At 35.4% G+C, this 10767-nt stretch overlaps 4 non-coding genes across 4 annotated transcripts; all 4 read left to right on the forward strand.

The window, feature by feature from the left end:
• The first annotated feature begins 715 nt into the window (after positions 1-715).
• On the forward strand, positions 716-788 carry Trnaf-gaa (transfer RNA phenylalanine (anticodon GAA)). Its single transcript has one exon. It is a non-coding gene; the product is annotated as a tRNA-Phe (tRNA).
• A 2924-nt stretch (positions 789-3712) lies between these two features.
• Positions 3713-3785, forward strand: Trnaf-gaa (transfer RNA phenylalanine (anticodon GAA)). The gene has a single exon. It is a non-coding gene; the product is annotated as a tRNA-Phe (tRNA).
• A 2936-nt stretch (positions 3786-6721) lies between these two features.
• On the forward strand, positions 6722-6794 carry Trnaf-gaa (transfer RNA phenylalanine (anticodon GAA)). The gene has a single exon. It is a non-coding gene; the product is annotated as a tRNA-Phe (tRNA).
• Positions 6795-9720: 2926 nt separating this feature from the next.
• Trnaf-gaa (transfer RNA phenylalanine (anticodon GAA)) lies at positions 9721-9793 on the forward strand. The gene has a single exon. It is a non-coding gene; the product is annotated as a tRNA-Phe (tRNA).
• Positions 9794-10767: the final 974 nt, after the last annotated feature.

The following is a 10767-nucleotide window of genomic DNA, read 5'->3' on the forward strand; positions in this document are numbered from 1 at the left end:
TATGAAAAGAAACATGGTTATTGACTATAATAACTGTCTTCGTCTGCTATTAAGCCTTTTGAGACGGAAGAGTGCCTCCATCATGTTTGTAAACTACAATGCATTTAGTGTTGAAGAATGAATGAGAAAGTATGTGTTTTCAATGATGAGAAGAATATCGGATAGTAAGAACTGCATTATGAAATCTTTCCGAAATTACGATATTCGTTTACATTCTCGGATTGTAGATATTTGGAACAAAGTACCCATTGAAATGTCTTACTTCATTTTGTTCTTAAGAATGCTTTTCCATTCTGTAGTTGTAGATGTGTCTATAGATTTGCACGTAAGACACCTATGATCTTTATTGTGGAGAATGCATTTATATTGTATATTTTAATTGACATGTATGGACAGCGCAATCGAAAATAAAGAATTCTTGTCTTATTTAAGGAGGTTTATTTTAGTGGTTGGCGTGTATGAAGATCGTTAAAGCTAGGGATGAGATTGGTGTGAATTTACTGATTTTCTTGATGCTGCCTAGCAAACTGCTTTTATAGAATTGTGAAGACACAATTGAAACACTACCATTGATGTACAGTGGTCTATAAGTGGACTTGTAGAAGTGACTGACTTATTTGATAAAGTAGATGATCAAACTTGTCAGTGATGTGGATTTGGTGCGCAGTGATAAATGCAATGTCACATAGGTAAGTTGCGACAATTGTCAATGTCAGCCGGAATAGCTCAGTTGGGAGAGCGTTAGACTGAAGATCTAAAGGCCCCCGGTTCAATCCCGGGTTCCGGCACGGAACATATCCGGCGGCTGGCAGGAATTTTTGTATTTTCTTTCTAAAGCCTGTTTTCATTTTAAAACTCGTTTAAACCATTTTAACAAATAAATATTTTTTAAAAGATTAAAAAGGAAATAAAACAAACTTCCGACAAAACTCACTTTCACACTTTTGTTATCTCTATTATCGTTAGGTTCCTCCTCCTCCCTCCCCTCTCTCTCTCTCTCTCTCTCTCACAACAAAGTAAGAAATTGTTTTGAACCTTGTGAAGTGAGATGCAGAGTTTCCTGCTTCCAACGAATATGCATGTTGTGAAGTAGTGTAAAATAAAATGTAAAATAGAAAAATAAATCTGGCGGAAAGTTTGATACGATTACAATCAAGAATTCCTTAAGAGTTACAGCGTATGATAATTAAGCTTATCGATTGCAAATATTGTAAAATATTACTGCAATCGCCCATATTTGGTTTAAATTTGATTCTCAAACGTTCGATCGGAAATTCCGTTTAATATTATGTTTGCGTTTTCAACTGGTATAATTGTGAAGGTGCCATGTGAGTGGATTCCATGGCGTGAAAGAATATATATCTAAACATCTATTCGTGTAATACATATGTAAACATGGAAGAATTTTACTTTGTATGACTATGCTGATAGCATGGACTATCGATTTTCTGATTTGAAACGCCTCTTGTGCAATTGTTCTTAGCTAAAGGACATTTATCCTTGCAACTAGAGACTCACATAAACATGCATAGACATAATACATTGAATGAAGATCTCTCTTTCCTAAATGTGCTTGATTTCCGGCCGAGTCATACCAAAGACGTAACAAAATTATAGTACTAACCTCTGCTTGGCATAGCGCTCAGCTTAAGATTTTAGTAATAGGACTGGTCGGCTTGGTGTCACGATAATGTGACTGGGTGGAACATCATGCTACATGTCTGCGACATGATGCCCCCAGTGCTAGGCATCACTATAAAGAGCCACTGTAGATATCCTAGCGATATGACAAAATAATTGTTAAAGTTGCGTTTCAATTCTAAATCACACACATACACACACACACAGAGTGTACGTCTCTCTCTGTCTCTCATTAATGTGTTTCATTTTCATGGAAGTATTTTGCACAGAAATATGAGCATTCTTTAGAAGAATAATGTTTTCATTTAATGAGCAAATAACAAATTCTTTGGTTTTTATTATGCTGAGGAAATTGCTTGGTTTATTACAAGTGTTGGCTGTGATCATGCTTTGTTAAATAAATTTGATAAAGAAATACTAAATTTCAGTTAAATGCCCATTGTAATTCATAAGAGTTTCATTTCCATTCTATATTCCATGGTAATTACTTGTATGTCAAAGCAACGACTTTGATTATGTTTCAAAGAAGCAATAGCGACGATTTACAATTATTGCGGACGCAGCTTCCTTTGATTTTGTTGTGAACCGTTCAGTATCTGAGACATTATCTTTCATTAGTGTCTTGATCACATTGAAAACTTTTCATCAGCATTGGTCTCTATAAATATTACTATCTGTTACAAAATCTAAATATTATTACAAATTATGTTACATTAAAATAGCCCAAGTGTTCATTCTTGTGAAAAACCTGTCAAAGGTAATGATCGTCGTTTGAACCTTAAAAAAATTACAATATTAGATTTAGGATAACTTTCAATAAGATGTTAATCCTTTATATGACAGCACGCACATTCCTAGTTTTACTAGCAGTAAGGCACGTGGCAAAGAGTCAAAGGCTTTATTTAGATGGACCCATTTAGACTATGACATTATTGGAGATTGTTTGAAAAGGTGCTCGAGAATCAAATACCTGCCACCATAGTTCATACTCGAGTTACCTGGTATGGCAACCAGTTTTGATTGGGGCGGGGGAGGGGAGTACATGATCCAGTTTCTTCAATGTATTCAACGGGGTGAGGTAGGGAGGTGATCTTTATCCTTTGTTGTTTAGTCTATACTTTTAAGAAATATATCTTAAGCTGGGTGAGTGTGACGCGGGAATACAGTTGACTGAAAATGTGTTACTTCTTAACACTTTTAGTTTTGCTGGTGATGTGTTATTGGTAAGTTCTTCTGTCGCAGGTTGAAGGAAGTTATTGCAGATAAATTGACAGGTATAAATATGACATTTACATGATTTAAATCCTATTGCTGCGTATTGTACTGCGATGCTCTTTGGATAAACGTTAGTGAATGTATGAAAAGAAACATGGTTATTGACTATAATAACTGTCTTCGTCTGCTATTAAGCCTTTTGAGACGGAAGAGTGCCTCCATCATGTTTGTAAACTACAATGCATTTAGTGTTGAAGAATGAATGAGAAAGTATGTGTTTTCAATGATGAGAAGAATATCGGATAGTAAGAACTGCATTATGAAATCTTTCCGAAATTACGATATTCGTTTACATTCTCGGATTGTAGATATTTGGAACAAAGTACCCATTGAAATGTCTTACTTCATTTTGTTCTTAAGAATGCTTTTCCATTCTGTAGTTGTAGATGTGTCTATAGATTTGCACGTAAGACACCTATGATCTTTATTGTGGAGAATGCATTTATATTGTATATTTTAATTGACATGTATGGACAGCGCAATCGAAAATAAAGAATTCTTGTCTTATTTAAGGAGGTTTATTTTAGTGGTTGGCGTGTATGAAGATCGTTAAAGCTAGGGATGAGATTGGTGTGAATTTACTGATTTTCTTGATGCTGCCTAGCAAACTGCTTTTATAGAATTGTGAAGACACAATTGAAACACTACCATTGATGTACAGTGGTCTATAAGTGGACTTGTAGAAGTGACTGACTTATTTGATAAAGTAGATGATCAAACTTGTCAGTGATGTGGATTTGGTGCGCAGTGATAAATGCAATGTCACATAGGTAAGTTGCGACAATTGTCAATGTCAGCCGGAATAGCTCAGTTGGGAGAGCGTTAGACTGAAGATCTAAAGGCCCCCGGTTCAATCCCGGGTTCCGGCACGGAACATATCCTGCGGCTGGCAGGAATTTTTGTATTTTCTTTCTAAAGCCTGTTTTCATTTTAAAACTCGTTTAAACCATTTTAACAAATAAATATTTTTTAAAAGATTAAAAAGGAAATAAAACAAACTTCCGACAAAACTCACTTTCACACTTTTGTTATCTCTATTATCGTTAGGTTCCTCCTCCTCCCTCCCCTCTCTCTCTCTCTCTCTCTCTCTCTCTCTCTCTCACAACAAAGTAAGAAATTGTTTTGAACCTTGTGAAGTGAGATGCAGAGTTTCCTGCTTCCAACGAATATGCATGTTGTGAAGTAGTGTAAAATAAAATGTAAAATAGAAAAATAAATCTGGCGGAAAGTTTGATACGATTACAATCAAGAATTCCTTAAGAGTTACAGCGTATGATAATTAAGCTTATCGATTGCAAATATTGTAAAATATTACTGCAATCGCCCATATTTGGTTTAAATTTGATTCTCAAACGTTCGATCGGAAATTCCGTTTAATATTATGTTTGCGTTTTCAACTGGTATAATTGTGAAGGTGCCATGTGAGTGGATTCCATGGCGTGAAAGAATATATATCTAAACATCTATTCGTGTAATACATATGTAAACATGGAAGAATTTTACTTTGTATGACTATGCTGATAGCATGGACTATCGATTTTCTGATTTGAAACGCCTCTTGTGCAATTGTTCTTAGCTAAAGGACATTTATCCTTGCAACTAGAGACTCACATAAACATGCATAGACATAATACATTGAATGAAGATCTCTCTTTCCTAAATGTGCTTGATTTCCGGCCGAGTCATACCAAAGACGTAACAAAATTATAGTACTAACCTCTGCTTGGCATAGCGCTCAGCTTAAGATTTTAGTAATAGGACTGGTCGGCTTGGTGTCACGATAATGTGACTGGGTGGAACATCATGCTACATGTCTGCGACATGATGCCCCCAGTGCTAGGCATCACTATAAAGAGCCACTGTAGATATCCTAGCGATATGACAAAATAATTGTTAAAGTTGCGTTTCAATTCTAAATCACACACATACACACACACACAGAGTGTACGTCTCTCTCTGTCTCTCATTAATGTGTTTCATTTTCATGGAAGTATTTTGCACAGAAATATGAGCATTCTTTAGAAGAATAATGTTTTCATTTAATGAGCAAATAACAAATTCTTTGGTTTTTATTATGCTGAGGAAATTGCTTGGTTTATTACAAGTGTTGGCTGTGATCATGCTTTGTTAAATAAATTTGATAAAGAAATACTAAATTTCAGTTAAATGCCCATTGTAATTCATAAAAGTTTCATTTCCATTCTATATTCCATGGTAATTACTTGTATGTCAAAGCAACGACTTTGATTATGTTTCAAAGAAGCAATAGCGACGATTTACAATTATTGCGGACGCAGCTTCCTTTGATTTTGTTGTGAACCGTTCAGTATCTGAGACATTATCTTTCATTAGTGTCTTGATCACATTGAAAACTTTTCATCAGCATTGGTCTCTATAAATATTACTATCTGTTACAAAATCTAAATATTATTACAAATTATGTTACATTAAAATAGCCCAAGTGTTCATTCTTGTGAAAAACCTGTCAAAGGTAATGATCGTCGTTTGAACCTTAAAAAAATTACAATATTAGATTTAGGATAACTTTCAATAAGATGTTAATCCTTTATATGACAGCACGCACATTCCTAGTTTTACTAGCAGTAAGGCACGTGGCAAAGAGTCAAAGGCTTTATTTAGATGGACCCATTTAGACTATGACATTATTGGAGATTGTTTGAAAAGGTGCTCGAGAATCAAATACCTGCCACCATAGTTCATACTCGAGTTACCTGGTATGGCAACCAGTTTTGATTGGGGCGGGGGGGGGGAGTACATGATCCAGTTTCTTCAATGTATTCAACGGGGTGAGATAGGGAGGTGATCTTTATCCTTTGTTGTTTAGTCTATACTTTTAAGAAATATATCTTAAGCTGGGTGAGTGTGACGCGGGAATACAGTTGACTGAAAATGTGTTACTTCTTAACACTTTTAGTTTTGCTGGTGATGTGTTATTGGTAAGTTCTTCTGTCGCAGGTTGAAGGAAGTTATTGCAGATAAATTGACAGGTATAAATATGACATTTACATGATTTAAATCCTATTGCTGCGTATTGTACTGTGATGCTCTTTGGATAAACGTTAGTGAATGGATGAAAAGAAACATGGTTATTGACTATAATAACTGTCTTCGTCTGCTATTAAGCCTTTTGAGACGGAAGAGTGCCTCCATCATGTTTGTAAACTACAATGCATTTAGTGTTGAAGAATGAATGAGAAAGTATGTGTTTTCAATGATGAGAAGAATATCGGATAGTAAGAACTGCATTATGAAATCTTTCCGAAATTACGATATTCGTTTACATTCTCGGATTGTAGATATTTGGAACAAAGTACCCATTGAAATGTCTTACTTCATTTTGTTCTTAAGAATGCTTTTCCATTCTGTAGTTGTAGATGTGTCTATAGATTTGCACGTAAGACACCTATGATCTTTATTGTGGAGAATGCATTTATATTGTATATTTTAATTGACATGTATGGACAGCGCAATCGAAAATAAAGAATTCTTGTCTTATTTAAGGAGGTTTATTTTAGTGGTTGGCGTGTATGAAGATCGTTAAAGCTAGGGATGAGATTGGTGTGAATTTACTGCTTTTCTTGATGCTGCCTAGCAAACTGCTTTTATAGAATTGTGAAGACACAATTGAAACACTACCATTGATGTACAGTGGTCTATAAGTGGACTTGTAGAAGTGACTGACTTATTTGCTAAAGTAGATGATCAAACTTGTCAGTGATGTGGATTTGGTGCGCAGTGATAAATGCAATGTCACATAGGTAAGTTGCGACAATTGTCAATGTCAGCCGGAATAGCTCAGTTGGGAGAGCGTTAGACTGAAGATCTAAAGGCCCCCGGTTCAATCCCGGGTTCCGGCACGGAACATATCCGGCGGCTGGCAGGAATTTTTGTATTTTCTTTCTAAAGCCTGTTTTCATTTTAAAACTCGTTTAAACCATTTTAACAAATAAATATTTTTTAAAAGATTAAAAAGGAAATAAAACAAACTTCCGACAAAACTCACTTTCACACTTTTGTTATCTCTATTATCGTTAGGTTCCTCCTCCTCCCTCCCCACTCTCTCTCTCTCTCTCTCTCTCAACAAAGTAAGAAATTGTTTTGAACCTTGTGAAGTGAGATGCAGAGTTTCCTGTTTCCCACGCATATGCATGTTGTGAAGTAGTATAAAATAAAATGTAAAATAGAAAAATAAATCTGGCGGAAAGTTTGATACGATTACAATCAAGAATTCCTTAAGAGTTGCAGCGTATGATAATTAAGCTTATCGATTGCAAATATTGTAAAATATTACTGCAATCGCCCATATTTAGTTTAAATTTGATTCTCAAACGTTCGATCGGAAATTCCGTTTAATATTATGTTTGCGTTTTCAACTGGTATAATTGTGAAGGTGCCATGTGAGTGGATTCCATGGCGTGAAAGAATATATATCTAAACATCTATTCGTGTAATACATATGTAAACATGGAAGAATTTTACTTTGTATGACTATGCTGATAGCATGGACTATCGATTTTCTGATTTGAAACGCCTCTTGTGCAATTGTTCTTAGCTAAAGGACATTTATCCTTGCAACTAGAGACTCACATAAACATGCATAGACATAATACATTGAATGAAGATCTCTCTTTCCTAAATGTGCTTGATTTCCGGCCGAGTCATACCAAAGACGTAACAAAATTATAGTACTAACCTCTGCTTGGCATAGCGCTCAGCTTAAGATTTTAGTAATAGGACTGGTCGGCTTGGTGTCACGATAATGTGACTGGGTGGAACATCATGCTACATGTCTGCGACATGATGCCCCCAGTGCTAGGCATCACTATAAAGAGCCACTGTAGATATCCTAGCGATATAACAAAATAATTGTTAAAGTTGCGTTTCAATTCTAAATCACACACATACACACACACACAGAGTGTACGTCTCTCTCTGTCTCTCATTAATGTGTTTCATTTTCATGGAAGTATTTTGCACAGAAATATGAGCATTCTTTAGAAGAATAATGTTTTCATTTAATGAGCAAATAACAAATTCTTTGGTTTTTATTATGCTGAGGAAATTGCTTGGTTTATTACAAGTGTTGGCTGTGATCATGCTTTGTTAAATAAATTTGATAAAGAAATACTAAATTTCAGTTAAATGCCCATTGTAATTCATAAGAGTTTCATTTCCATTCTATATTCCATGGTAATTACTTGTATGTCAAAGCAACGACTTTGATTATGTTTTAAAGAAGCAATAGCGACGATTTACAATTATTGCGGACGCAGCTTCCTTTGATTTTGTTGTGAACCGTTCAGTATCTGAGACATTATCTTTCACTAGTGTCTTGATCACATTGAAAACTTTTCATCAGCATTGGTCTCTATAAATATTACTATCTGTTACAAAATCTAAATATTATTACAAATTATGTTACATTAAAATAGCCCAAGTGTCCATTCTTGTGAAAAACCTGTCAAAGGTAATGATCGTCGTTTGAACCTTAAAAAAATTATAATATTAGATTTAGGATAACTTTCAATAAGATGTTAATCCTTTATATGACAGCACGCACATTCCTAGTTTTACTAGCAGTAAGGCACGTGGCAAAGAGTCAAAGGCTTTATTTAGATGGACCCATTTAGACTATGACATTATTGGAGATTGTTTGAAAAGGTGCTCGAGAATCAAATACCTGCCACCATAGTTCATACTCGAGTTACCTGGTATGGCAACCAGTTTTGATTGGGGCGGGGGGGGGGGGAGTACATGATCCAGTTTCTTCAATGTATTCAACGGGGTGAGGTAGGGAGGTGATCTTTATCCTTTGTTGTTTAGTCTATACTTTTAAGAAATATATCTTAAGCTGGGTGAGTGTGACGCGGGAATACAGTTGACTGAAAATGTGTTACTTCTTAACACTTTTAGTTTTGCTGGTGATGTGTTATTGGTAAGTTCTTCTGTCGCAGGTTGAAGGAAGTTATTGCAGATAAATTGACAGGTATAAATATGACATTTACATGATTTAAATCCTATTGCTGCGTATTGTACTGCGATGCTCTTTGGATAAACGTTAGTGAATGTATGAAAAGAAACATGGTTATTGACTATAATAACTGTCTTCGTCTGCTATTAAGCCTTTTGAGACGGAAGAGTGCCTCCATCATGTTTGTAAACTACAATGCATTTAGTGTTGAAGAATGAATGAGAAAGTATGTGTTTTCAATGATGAGAAGAATATCGGATAGTAAGAACTGCATTATGAAATCTTTCCGAAATTACGATATTCGTTTACATTCTCGGATTGTAGATATTTGGAATAAAGTACCCATTGAAATGTCTTACTTCATTTTGTTCTTAAGAATGCTTTTCCATTCTGTAGTTGTAGATGTGTCTATAGATTTGCACGTAAGACACCTATGATCTTTATTGTGGAGAATGCATTTATATTGTATATTTTAATTGACATGTATGGACAGCGCAATCGAAAATAAAGAATTCTTGTCTTATTTAAGGAGGTTTATTTTAGTGGTTGGCGTGTGTGAGGATCGTTAAAGCTAGGGATGAGATTGGTGTGAATTTACTGCTTTTCTTGATGCTGCCTAGCAAACTGCTTTTATAGAATTGTGAAGACACAATTGAAACACTACCATTGATGTACAGTGGTCTATAAGTGGACTTTTAGAAGTGACTGACTTATTTGATAAAGTAGATGATCAAACTTGTCAGTGATGTGGATTTGGTGCGCAGTGATAAATGCAATGTCACATAGGTAAGTTGCGACAATTGTCAATGTCAGCCGGAATAGCTCAGTTGGGAGAGCGTTAGACTGAAGATCTAAAGGCCCCCGGTTCAATCCCGGGTTCCGGCACGGAACATATCCAGCGGCTGGCAGGAATTTTTGTATTTTCCTTCTAAAGCCTGTTTTCATTTTAAAACTCGTTTAAACCATTTTAACAAATAAATATTTTTTAAAAGATTAAAAAGGAAATAAACTTCCGACAAAACTCCCTTTCACACTTTTGTTATCTCTATTATCGTTAGTTTCCTCCTCCTCCCTCCCCCCCTCTCTCTCTCTCTCTCTCTCAACAAAGTAAGAAATTGTTTTGAACCTTGTGAAGTGAGATGCAGAGTTTCCTGTTTCCCACGCATATGCATGTTGTGAAGTAGTATAAAATAAAATGTAAAATAGAAAAATAAATCTGGCGGAAAGTTTGATACGATTACAATCAAGAATTCCTTAAGAGTTGCAGCGTATGATAATTAAGCTTATCGATTGCAAATATTGTAAAATATTACTGCAATCGCCCATATTTAGTTTAAATTTGATTCTCAAACGTTCGATCGGAAATTCCGTTTAATATTATGTTTGCGTTTTCAACTGGTATAATTGTGAAGGTGCCATGTGAGTGGATTCCATGGCGTGAAAGAATATATATCTAAACATCTATTCGTGTAATACATATGTAAACATGGAAGAATTTTACTTTGTATGACTATGCTGATAGCATGGACTATCGATTTTCTGATTTGAAACGCCTCTTGTGCAATTGTTCTTAGCTAAAGGACATTTATCCTTGCAACTAGAGACTCACATAAACATGCATAGACATAATACATTGAATGAAGATCTCTCTTTCCTAAATGTGCTTGATTTCCGGCCGAGTCATACCAAAGACGTAACAAAATTATAGTACTAACCTCTGCTTGGCATAGCGCTCAGCTTAAGATTTTAGTAATAGGACTGGTCGGCTTGGTGTCACGATAATGTGACTGGGTGGAACATCATGCTACATGTCTGCGACATGATGCCCCCAGTGCTAGGCATCACTATAAAGAGCCACT

This window comes from Sinohyriopsis cumingii, chromosome 11, assembly GCF_028554795.1.
Source record: "Sinohyriopsis cumingii isolate HCF-2022 chromosome 11, ASM2855479v2, whole genome shotgun sequence".
Classification (NCBI taxonomy): domain Eukaryota; kingdom Metazoa; phylum Mollusca; class Bivalvia; order Unionida; family Unionidae; genus Sinohyriopsis; species Sinohyriopsis cumingii.